This window comes from Protopterus annectens, chromosome 11.part0 (assembly GCF_019279795.1).
Source record: "Protopterus annectens isolate FY-2018-M chromosome 11.part0, PAN1.0, whole genome shotgun sequence".
Taxonomy (NCBI): Eukaryota; Metazoa; Chordata; order Ceratodontiformes; family Protopteridae; genus Protopterus; species Protopterus annectens.
This window is the reverse complement of record NC_056745.1, coordinates 518,909,867-518,922,980: the sequence shown is the minus strand read 5'-3', so window position 1 is coordinate 518,922,980 and position 13,114 is coordinate 518,909,867.

Here is a 13,114-nt window from a genome sequence, read left to right as displayed (position 1 = left end):
ACCATCTCAGTGCTAGAAAAATGACAATCTGTAAAACACAGACCCATGATGCTAAGGTTCTAATTACCAAAACAGCAAAGTCTATCACTTCTCTGACCTCCATCAAACACTTCATATTAAATCTCTTGCTCTATTTTAATGTACACTTACAGTGGCATACAACTGCACCAAATACAGGCCATCTCCCATGTTCAGCCACAAACAGATGAGACAGTGAATACTGTCATTATTTCCACATTCCTATGGACTTTGTTACTAGAATATCTGGAGGCAGAAATGTTTACATAAATGAATTGGCATGAGCACATATCTGCCAAATGTGTTTGCTCAAAATGTCCTCGTAACATCAGTAATAAAAATTATCTAAAGAGCCCAATATCATGTTTTTTCTGCAGCAAGATCTCCAAGAAAGATAGGCTATACATTATTTTTCGCTAGAGTTTTAAGTTAAGATGTAATAAATTTAAGCAAAAATATTGTATTAACCTATCTCTGGGGTGAAGAGGGAAATATCCATGAATGCATTTTCTGACACCTAAGTTTGACAAGGAGATATGGGTGTTGGAATGCCCAGCTGAAAAGAGTGAAAGTGAGTCATCAGCATCATTTTGCACATCCCAGAGGGTGAGTTCTGGTTAAAGGCCCACTAGAGCAGAAACACCTGGTTAATGACTGATTCTTCTACTTCCAGAGTAGAAAGAGTCTTGAGGCAGCAAACATCTACAAGGAAGGCTCAGGCTCTCTAGTCGGTAATGCAAATGTGTGCCCAGTACAGCAAGCACTACACTGCATGCTTTAACCAAAAGAGGAGAGACTGGCATTCAAAAACCCCACTACCCCATAGGATGATGGTTACAAGCTCCAAGGAGGAATGGGTAGGTCAATTATGGGGAGCAAAAATGGCTAGACTGTCATAGGGAATAAACCAGAAAATTGTAAAAACGCTAGATATTGAGACAAAAAGGCTGCATCAAGCTTTCTCCATCCGCTCATAAATTTTTGAGCTCCCATGACAACCTGGTCCCTTTCTTAGAATGTGAATTCACCTAATCCCATTTACCCAGATAGCCGCTTCTTTTCAGATAAAATAACATTCATTTGCAAAGCATTTCTATAAGTACTACTAAGCTTCAAGTTCTGTGATAGATCCTAAAACTGAAACTTCATTCTGAGAAAAATACAATACCTATAACCTTACCTATGAGTTTTACAGTGTCATCAGTTCCTCTTTTTTTTTTCTTCTGCCTTTATCTCATTACATTTTATCTATTGATTTTCTAACTGTCCATGTTGCAGTATGTTGTTAACACTTACTTTTAAATAAAATGATTATTTTCTTGTTTTACTGGTGTTGAAATAAACAACCATGTCTACATTTTGTCTGTCATCAAACAAATCTAAAATCCTGAAATGCCTGAGTTAACGTTTCTTGTTTATTTTTATTTTCCACCCCAGTGCTTATTCAGCACTCATAAAAATGTATCTACACTATCCACCCAGAACCTCCAACCCCATGTAACATTTTGAAGTTGTTGCGAGCAAAAAAAAATTATTTTATTCCATATTAAATAAATAACCATTGCAATACTATCTGTAGCATGTCAGTGAGACAGTGTTTAAAACTTATTTCATCATGATTAGTTAAGCATCTTAAAAAGGGAGGCTATGTCAGAAGTGACCTGTTTGCCATTAATGAAATCAGATAAAAGACCTAGCACTTTAGAACCATCAGAAACTCATTCATGTATTCATGGGAAAGACTTGAAATGATTAATATATTTTCTCAGTGTGAGCTGCACAACTTTCAAGAGATAAATGGGGCTGGTATTATCATCAGTTTGGTTTCTTTATTAATTGTTGAGTTATGTCTGGATGAAACCACAGCCAGAAACCTGCAAGCAGTCATAGCTTCATCCGGATAAAACTCAAAAATTGACAGAGGAAACTTGATTAAAACTAAGTATGGGATAGGAGCTGAAGAAAACACTTAATAAAGCCTAATCATTTAGCCTGTTAATGTGAACAAAATAATTACATGAAGACTTTATGCAACAGTACATGGCTTCCTATTATAGTAAGTGGGAACATGCCAGTTCATCATGGTCATTCTAGTTAATTTCTTTAACTTTGTGCATACAAATGTCAATGTGCACTACTACTGATTGGTGGTAGGAAGTGTGATATTTTACTTTTTATGTAATAGTGTTTGCTATTTGTGTGATGCGGGTTATGGTTTGTAGACAATGAAAGTGACAGCGTGAGAAAGTTTGTAGTACTTTGCACTTATGTGAACTGCAGATCAAGTCTGAATAGTTATAAAGAGTGGCAGAATGATGTAAATGCATATGGGAACACTGCTGTCTTGCCTCACTTTGTTGTGTTTCTCCATACTTCTGTGACTGTGTGACTTTGCAGTTAATATAGTTACGTAAGGAATATGTACTGGGAAGATTAAGCCCTCACACATACCTGAGGTGGAAGGTGCAACATTTGGTTCATTTTTGCAGATTGTTGTGATTAGTAGAGTTCACTATTTGTATGATGTTTGTGTCTCTGATATAGTGACATGAACCTATACTAAACTAGTCTGTGTTAAGTCCAAAATGTATATCTTCTTCTTCTTTCGGCTGCTCCCGTTAGGGGTCGCCACAGCAGATCAACTACTTCCATTTCTTCCTGTCCTCTGCATCTTGCTCTGTCACACCAACCACCTGCATGTCCTCTCTCACCACATAAATAAACTTTATCTTAGGCCTTCCTCTTTTCCTGTTACCTGGCAGCTTCATCTTTAGCATCTTTTTCCCAATATACTCTGCATCCCTACTCAGCACATGTCCAAACCAACATAATCTTGCCTCTCTGGTTTGTCTCCAAACCTTCCAACCTGGGCTGACCCTCTAATATACTTATTCCTAATCCTGTCCATCCTCGTCACACCCAGTGCAAATCTTAACATCTTCAACTCTGCCACGTCAAACTCTGACTCCTGCCTTTTTGTCAATTCCACTGTCTCCAACCCATATAACATAGCTGGTCTCACTACCCTCTTGTAGTCCTTCCCTTTCACTCTTACTGGTACTCATCTGTCACAAATCACTCCTGACACTTCTCCACCCACTCCATCCTGCCTACACTCTCTTCTTCACCTCTCTTCCACACTCACCATTACTCTGAACTGTTGATCCCAAGTACTTAAACTCATCCACCTTCGCCACCTCTACTCCCTGCATCTGCACCATTCCTCTATCCTCCCTCTCATTCACACACATATATTCTGTCTTAGTCCTGCTGACCTTCATTCCTCTTCTCTCTAGAGCATATCTCCACATCTCCAGGTTCTCCTCCACCTGTTCCCTACTCTCACTACAGATCACAATGTCATCTGCAAACATCATAGTCCACAGGGACTCCTGTCTGATCTCATCTGTCAACCTGTCTATCACCATTGAAAATAAGAAAGGGCTCAGAGCTGATCCTTGATGTAATCCCACCTCCACCTTAAATGCATCCATCACTCCCACCGCAGACCTCACCGCTGTCACACTATCCTCGTACATATCCTGTACCACTCTTACATACTTCTCTGACACTTCCGACTTCCTCATACAATACCACAACTCCTCTCTAGTCACCCTGTCATATGCTTTCTCTAAATCCACAAAGACACAGTGCATCTCCTTCTGACCTTCTCTGTACTTCTCCATCAACACTCTCAGAGCAAACATCGCATCTGTAGTGCTCTTTCCTGGCATGAAACCATATTGCTGATCACTAATCATCACCTCCCTTCTTAACCTAGCTTCCACTACTCTTTCCCATAACTTCACACTGTGACTGATCAGTTTAATCCCTCTGTAGTTACTATGGCTTTGCACATCACCCTTATTCTTAAAAATCAATACCAAAACACTTTTTCTCCATTCCTCAGGCATCCTCTCACTTTCCAAGATTTCATTAAACAATCTAGTTAAAAACTCCACTGCCATTTCACCTAAACACCTCCATGCTTCCACAGGTATGTCATCTGGACCAACAGCCTTTCCATTCTTCATGCTCTTCATAGCTATGCTTACTTCCTCATTGCTAATCCACTGCACTTCATGATTCACTATCCGCACATCATCCAACCTTCTCTCCCTCTCATTCTCTTCATTCATCAACCCCTCAAAGTACTCTTTCCATCTGCTCAACATACTCTCCTCGCTTGTGAGTACGTTTTCTTCATTAATTATCCTTTATCACGCTTACCTGCTGCACATCTTTACTAGCTCGGTCCCACCGTCTAGCCAATCGGTACAGGTCCTTTTCTCCCTCCTTAGTGTCCAACCTTTTATACAACTCTTCATATGCCTTATCCTTAGCCTTCACCACCTCTCTCTTTGCCATGCACCTCATCTCCTTATACTCTTGTCTACTTTCTTCATCTCTTTGACAATCCCACTTCTTCTTCGCCAACCTCTTTCTCTGTATACTCTCCTGTACTTCTTCATTCCACCACCAGGTCTCCTTGTCCGCCTTCCTCTTTCCAGATGTCACACCAAGCACCTTTCTAGCCATCTCTCTTACTAGCTCTGCTGTAGTTAACCAGCTATTCAGTAACTCTTCACTGCCACCCAGTGCCTGTCTTAACTCCTCCCTGAACATCACCTCACAATTACCCTTTTTCAATTTCCACCATTTGATCCTTGGTGCTGCCCTCGCACTCATCATCTTCTTCTTGATCACCAATGTCATCCAACAAACCACCATCCTATACTGCCTAACTACACTTTCCCCTGCCACCACTTTATAGTCTCCTGTCTCCTTCAGACTGGCCCTTCTACATAAGATATAATCCACCCGTGTGCATCTTCCTCCACTCTTGTATGTCACCCTATGCTCCTCCCTCTTGTTAAAATATGTATTCATCACAGCCATGTCCATCCTTTTCGCAAAATCCACTACCATCTGACCTTCTGCATTCTTTGCTTAATACCATACCCCCATCACTTCCTCATCCCCTCTGTTCATTTCACCAACATGCCCATTGAAATCTGCTCCAATCACCAGTCTCTCACCTTTGGGTACAGTCATCACCACTTCATCCAACTCACTCCAAAATTTTTCTTTCTCATCCATAGCACACCCAACTTGTGGAGCATATGCACTAACAACATTCATCATTACACCATCAATTTCCAGCTTAATAAACATCATTCTATCCGACACTCTTTTCACCTCCAAAACACTCTTAGCATACTGTTCCTTTAGGATAATACCTACGCCATTTCTCCTCCCATCCACACCATGATAAAACAATTTGAAACTGCCTCTGATACACCTAGCCTTGCTCCCCTTCCATCTGGTCTCTTGCACACACAATATACCAACCTTCCTTTGGTCCATCATATCAGCTAGCTCTCTCCCTATACCAGTCATACTGCCAAAATTCAATGTTCTGACCCTCACTATCACAGTCCTAGCCTTTAGCTGCCTTCGGGCATGCCTTCCCCCTCTTCTCCTCCTTCAGCCAACAGTAGCCGAATTTCCACCAGCACCCTGTTGGCCAACAGTACTGGTGGCGGTCGTTGTTAACCTGGGCCTCGACTGATCTGGTATGTATTTCTGTATTGTTGTCTGCATGTATGATTTGGCAAAATTTTATGCCAAGCAGTTCAGCTAACAGAAAGAAATGAGCATAAATACCAAAGAAGTAAACACTACATTAAAACATGGAAGAAATAACACATATTTCCTACAAGTTCCTTAAACAAAATTGCCAGCACAGACTTTGACTTACTTTTGCTGTGGGATTGGTTGCATGTTTTGTTGTCTATGACCACGGCTTATTTCAGAGCAGCATAAAACAGAATGCAACTTTTACTGCTGGTGTTAGGATCGTTAAAAAAGTTTCTTCCCCACAAACTGTAGTTCTGAAAACAGTTTATTAAAGTTTGTATTTACAAAGCAGCTCATCATTGTCAGGTGCTGGATGTAGTTCTTTGAAGATTTTCTGGAGTAATGGAAGTTTCAAATAGACTTATCCATGCATTATTAAAGCAGTAACAGTACTTCACCTCTAAATACCATTTTGCCAAACTACTGCTATTGATTGGCCTAGGTCTCAGTTATCCCACAGTCAGTGCTGAAGTAATGTGAATGGACTGTACCTGCATGTCAGAAATGAATATCAAAACCCCATGTATAACTAAAGCCCCTCATTAATATTGCAATTCCATTAGTTATCTGGTAAATAGTTGATTACAGCCCTGGATGGTATTCTGCCCTTGTAATGTAACTGCAAGCAAAACTTACAGACTTGTAAGTTCATAGATAGTTACTAGGCATGTAGTCCAAGAGACCATTAAGATGCGTAGCCCAACTTCCATGGAGCACTGTCTGGCTGGGTGACTTGCACAATGTAACACAGTAGGGAAATGAAGGCTGAGGGAATCACGTGATTGACATTTTCCAAAATATTCCCTTTTCCCTGAGGTATGTTAATCTTGGAGTCGGTATATATACATTTGAGGGGTATGAGGGTGCAAGGGGGAATTATCCTCCTGCAAAAAAAAATTTAAAGAGAATGTTCGATGCTCATTCTACTCCTGCATTGCCCTTTTTTTTTTGGCATGTTGAGACTTGATATTTCAAGTCTGCCATTTCAATAGGATCCAAATCAAACACTATACCACAGGAAGTAGCTTGCTAACAGTTTATTGCTTTAATCCTCTGCATTAACTGCCAGGTGTCTATTTCTGGATAACATGAATTATATTAACATTTGCTCTTTTAAACATGAAATCATGTGCCACCCTTTAGTTGATTATAGCTCTGTGAAAATTAGTATGGTAAGTCATGATTCCCAGCACTTTACTGCTGCTCCTTTATACTGTCTGGGATAAATTAAGAAGATAATATTTCAGCTGACAAATCAAACCATACCCTCTGACAAAATGGCATAAGAGACCAATAATAAGAAAGTAAGCAATAATAAAGTTGTTATTATAATCGACTTTACAAAGTATGTGACCCATACTGTGCTTAGCACCTTAGCACAAATTTTCTATTAAAAGAGAACACTCATTTTTCTTAGGTTGCTCTAAATCACAGATTTTATACTATCTTCCTATTTTGTGTGAGCTGCTACAGTAATTATGAAAATTAACCATGCTGCCTTCTTCATCATCTGTCCCTCATTAGTTGCTTGTAGGCCACTATCTTTGGGATTCTGAACAAAGTGCGGTTATTTAGTTTTTAAGTATATATGACATCATGAAGCTGGCCATGATACAAGTGCATTTAATTCGCAATGTTTTGCAGAGCTAAATGTACAAGTACGCACACTGCAGTTTGGACAGTGCTAAATTTAACATTTCCTCCAGTTAGAACCACAATCCTGCAGTTTTCTGCTGCAAGGTATTTTACAAATGTATCTGTAGTTCACAATCTATTTCTAGGAAGTAAAACTTAGTACTGTAGCCACTGGTACCACTGATCATGCCTCACTTTCTTAACTATAGAATATTTATAAACTGTTTGATCAGTTTCTTGTTTTATTCTAAATCACTAATATCGAAATATACATATTTCAATTTGTTTTTTATCCATAGCAAAACATGACTGCCACATTTAGAAAATCAATTTCCCACAAAATATCAAAGATTGTCCCTCAAATGCACAAAACTGTGCTCAGAAGATCACAGACAAGACATTTGTCTGTAATTAGTGTTTGATATGAGAGTTAACCCTTCCTCAAACTCTCCATGTGGGGGCTGCTTCCCTACACGTCCTTCTGCTTAATATACTCATCTCTGAGGTCACCAACCATTATTACAATAACATATGAGTACACAGGTTTTGAACAAAAAAATCAAGTATTTGCATTTCATTGAATTGAGAGAGGAAAATACATAATTTTCAATATGCAGTGTTCCCATTAGTATGAATCTTTTAATTGAGCACTTCTGTTTCAACAGAAGAAATAGCAGTCTTGACAAAAGTTATGTGAAGTCAGAAAAATTTATCTTTTTTTTCTGTGGTGCACAAAAGGAGGGTGATCTAACCTTTTTATTTGTTGCAATTAGATCATCTTTGTTCAGAACATTTTTTCTCAAATATTTAAACTAAAAGTGTTTGAGATAACTCTTGTGTTGAAGTAACCTATACCATTCTGCCTAGAACATTAACAACAAGGTTCTAGAGTCTAGGGTCATGGGGGTGAGGTGGAGTGACCAAATGAGGGAGGTATGGGACACAGAAAGCACAGTTTTCCCTCCCACAGTATTGCATTGCTTTCACCTTGGGTTTTAACTTTTGGTACATATTTTTGTTTTAAGTGTGTATTTTTTAGACTATTTTTTAGACTATAGCTTGTATAGTCTGAAACATCATCCAATGAAATTACAGATTTTGGGGGTGCAGTCAAATGATAATATAAAAATAAAGAACATAAAGAAATTCTATAACTGAAACTATCACGGACACACTCCACTGAGCCACTTGTTTGTGGCCTTTCTGAGGATCTTTTGTCAGTCTCACTTCAGTCCCACACTAGATGATGAAAGACTTTTTGTCAGCCTTCATTTCCATTAAATTGCATCTGTTTACGTATCTGTGTAGGCATGAGTAGTAGATTAATGGACTGTTTTATTACAGATGCCTGTGACTTTTTTTAGATCAGACAATGACACAGACATGCTTTATGCACTGCACTCATTTTGTTTTACTTACATCATAACATAATTTTCTTGGGTTGACAATTTCCAGACAGAATAAACACAACTGAATACTTTACTGATCAGTTTATTACATGCTTGTACTGCACAAGTTATTAGTGAAAACAGTGTTCCAGCTATTGTCCTAAAACATAATTCCCAAGGAGAATTATATGATTCCATTGTTTAACTGTTCTATACCATTTCTGCTTCATGTGTGTGTTTTAATACACAGCTTTATGCACGTCAGTGAAGGACTTCATTAACTTGTTGACCCTGTTCAGTGTTAGGCTTACTTTGTGTCACTGACACACAACCTGCATGTGATTCCAGTTCATATAATTGATAGCCCTAACCATCTTCCATTGGGATGCACTTCTGCATCCTTGTATCTGGAAGTCTTAGTGATGCTGGCAAAAGCACGCCTGGACATCACTCTCATGTCTTAGTGATGCTGGCACAAGCACGCCTGGACATCACTCTCATTTTATAATGTGCTTGTGCTACGCTGATATGAAGGAGACATACGAATTTTTCTTCACAACAGTAGTCTTGGTGAAGCACTATTTTTAATGTGTGACTATCAGAAATAAGTTTGCATCAAAAAATGTTTCAGCCTGTTGCTTCTGAGCCACCTTGATTTTGCTGTGTTGCTAAATCTTGAGCATTTTACTGTCTAAAGACATACCTGATTAATAAAGTGGTATTAAAACTTTCTGTGATATAGATTTACATGTCACAAGCAGCACTGATTGCTCTATCATTTCAGTGAGATACCTTTCATTGCGTCTCATTCAGCTATATAAGCTCTCCATAATACTGTGAAGATTACTCTGGCTGTTTTAGTTAGCATTGCTCATTTGATGACCATTTCCTAACACATGATGAGCAAATAAACAAACTGAGCTGAACCACTTCAGGTAGTATTTTTCCAACATTTATTTTCTCAAATTCTATTAATGTTGATTAGTTTTATATCGTTTCCCAACAGACCACCTGTCATTCACTCTGATCCATTTTGGTTTATCTCCTGAAATGCAGCATATACGTTGCTTTGGCAGAGCACATATTTTATTATGCCACATACAGACTGAACTTAATGATCTAGATTATATTTATGCCATCCACTACAGATACAGATTCACTCATCGTACAGCTTTATTTTGGCTTTCCAGTGTACTTGCTTATGAGCAATGACAGTAACCAGATTTCTGTAAGAATCCAACATCCCCAGTGTTGTACTTCCACACTCTCTTAGTAAAACACAAAAAAATGGCATTCCATGTTTCCGTTTTTTTTTTTTTATTCTTACTCTGGAAATGAGTTCAAGATTAGCCTTCTTCATTGCTCTGAGATTCATTTCCCTATACAGACAAACCCATTGTCTATATTTATCACCACTTCCAAAGAATCACCACCAGTAAGAAAGCTGAAGGTGACAAGTCACGAGACAGTGCCCAAACCCAGCTTTGCTATGCCCATTTTTATCTCTGTACCCACTGATATACTGTCACTGCAGTCACATGTGGGTGTACTCCAGTGATGGACATCATACAATCTCTGCTGATGATAACATATCTGTTTAGGATGTTCATTCCCTGCCTGGCATATTACAAACCTGTGTTAGCAAAGTTATACTGATAAGCTGTCAGTTTGCTCAACTATTTAAGCAAAAACGTATCTTATTAAATTGATTTATATTAGAAATGGTCTGCAGTCATGTTGCCATCTGATGTACCACTGACTCAAGCTTGAAACCAGAATTATTTCAGAAAGTACTGTACTAACTTCTAACAGTGTGGACAAAAAAGGGCAGTTATGAAAGCAGTGGTTCTACCTATCCTGGAATATGCCCCATCATTGCTTTCTCCTCCCCAAAACCTTCAAAGGCTTCATGTCACAGAAAATATGCACATCTTTCAGAGAAGCACCCCAGAGGCAACATCATTTTGCCTCACTGTAAAGAAAATAGGTTGGTTTCTTATCACCCTTACTGTTCAGACTAATAAATTTCAACTATCATAGATAATTTCATCTTGCTGTTTCATTTAAGCACTCACAAAGGACATGTTCATCCTCGATCTCTGACACATTTGCAGTACTCCATTACTCCCTATCTTGCACAGCAATTTTTTTTTTTTTTAACTAAAAATCCAGTCCTCTGGAACTCTTGTCTCAGCACACTTAGATACATGTTCAAACTGCCTTTTCAGACAGCTTATGAAACCCCTCCACATACAGCAAGAAATCAGCTGCATTACGTCTGTTTCAATATACATTACTAGTTTTCTTCTACAATATACCCTGGTCTACACATGGCTCACCTCATTGATAAGTTCTGTTAAGACGATATAATGTTGCTATTTATTTGACACTCTCAGTGATGTACTCTTGATAACTTTCAATATTTTTTCCTTATCTTTGAGTGATGCTATAATTAAATCATACTAAGAGTATGCCCAAGTTGGGAGTTGGTACAATGGTTAAGGTGTTTATCTCACAGACACAAGATACAGGGTTTGATTTTCACCTTTGAAGGAAACTGGCTAGGTTTAAAATGGCCTACAAAGCAGTTAGCTTAGTACTTACCTATGAAGTGGTTCAGTTCACTTATCTGTAAATAAGCAAATAAAATAAATGGCTGAAGGAAGGGAAAACCTACTGAATATGCCAATGATGGCTTTTCATTGAACTGTGCTTGGAGGTAATAGGGTAGTGTTTCCTATGTAAATCACTGCTGCTACCAGAAATTCATAATCATGCATGCTTGCCTTGCCTTCCATGATGTAGATCTCTTTAATGAAACAATAAACAATAAACTGCTACACAGATAATTTTAGACTACACATAATGTTATAAAGTTTAAAAGAGACAAAGTTATCACTTCCAGGAGCAGTTAAACCTACCTTAATTCAGCAGAAATGTTTTCACTCAGTGTCTGCATCTCTGAAGATACAGTCTCTGCTTAAACAGTAGGAAATTACTTATTATCTCAATATTTTACAAAATACTTGCAAAACGTATGTCAACCTTTTTAAAGACCACCTCAATCTCTCAAAATACACATGCACGCACACAAACACACACACTAAAATGCAAGAGTCTATCTATCAAGTGATATTAGCACCATATAGGAACAGATATTTGTCAGTCCAGTGAAAAATGTGCTGCTAATATTATCAATCATTTGTTTGAAATGCTTGGACATTGCCTTATCTGTTTTCTTCTTCCTTGAGATCATCTGTTTAAATGAGTGCACTTTCTGTCCTCAAATGTCTAAGCATTTGGTTGGTTGAATATTGCCTGTTATATCAGGTTACCTGTTCATACTCTTCTGTTTATACATTAAAAGAAGTTATTTCTACAGTAAATTAGGGTGATGCAGGCACTCAGTTAATCATCTTAAGACATTTCTAAGCCAAAAATGTTTTTTCTTAAGAAATGCCAAATGCTGGCACTAGGTAAACACATCCTGATTTACTGAATCTGTCAGTGGTACTTCCTTATGGTAATACTTCAGAGTTTATCTGACCTGCTCCAAACTCAATTACTTTGCTCAAAAATCAGGAACAAAGTAAAAAAAAAACGAGGGGCAAAGGCCTAAAATGATGGACAATTGTTAAATATTACTCTGATTAACAGAACAGGGGACTTTATGCATTTTCTGAAAAATAGGAAATATGGAACTCTAATATTTGACATCACTGACTAGCTGTAATACCATTGATTGATCAGAAAAAATAAATAAGGGACAGGGAAAAATAACATAAAAATCAGGGCCATTCTTTAAAATCAGTGGCATTTGAGAACTACATTCCAGAAAACTGTGGTATACTTATTTTCATTAAAATTTCTTTTTGGCATGCCTCTCAACCTCTTAGCACAATTGGGGGGGGGGGGGCAAAGAGCCAAAAATAGTGAAATTTAAAATACTGATCCTGTAAACTTAGAGAGTTGCTACAATAACAGGTTTTGCCTTAATATGCATTTTCTGGAGGATATGTAGTCTGAAACTCAAATCGCTGTCATTATTTAGTGATGTCAGTCCTCGGTGACTTGCCTAAACTACAAATGTTATGAGAGGCTGTTCAGAAATATTAGGCACAAATCTGGACATTCTGGGAAAATTTGGGCTGTCAAGAGGTATGTTTTGTGCTAAATTGTGTATGGTTGAGCTTACCATCTATTTGCTTGCTCTTCATCACCACCAGTACTTGAAGAATGTGTAAGTCTGCAAGGCATTGTGAGCATGTGAATAAGTATATCCCAGCACAGACCTACAGTACACTCCACACACACATGACACATTGACGCACTATCACTTCTTCCTACCAGGGATGTAGCAAGCAAACTTCATCTTGTTTTCACAAGCTCTTGGTGCTACCCAAGCACTTAATAAACATAAGTAACATTTGCAG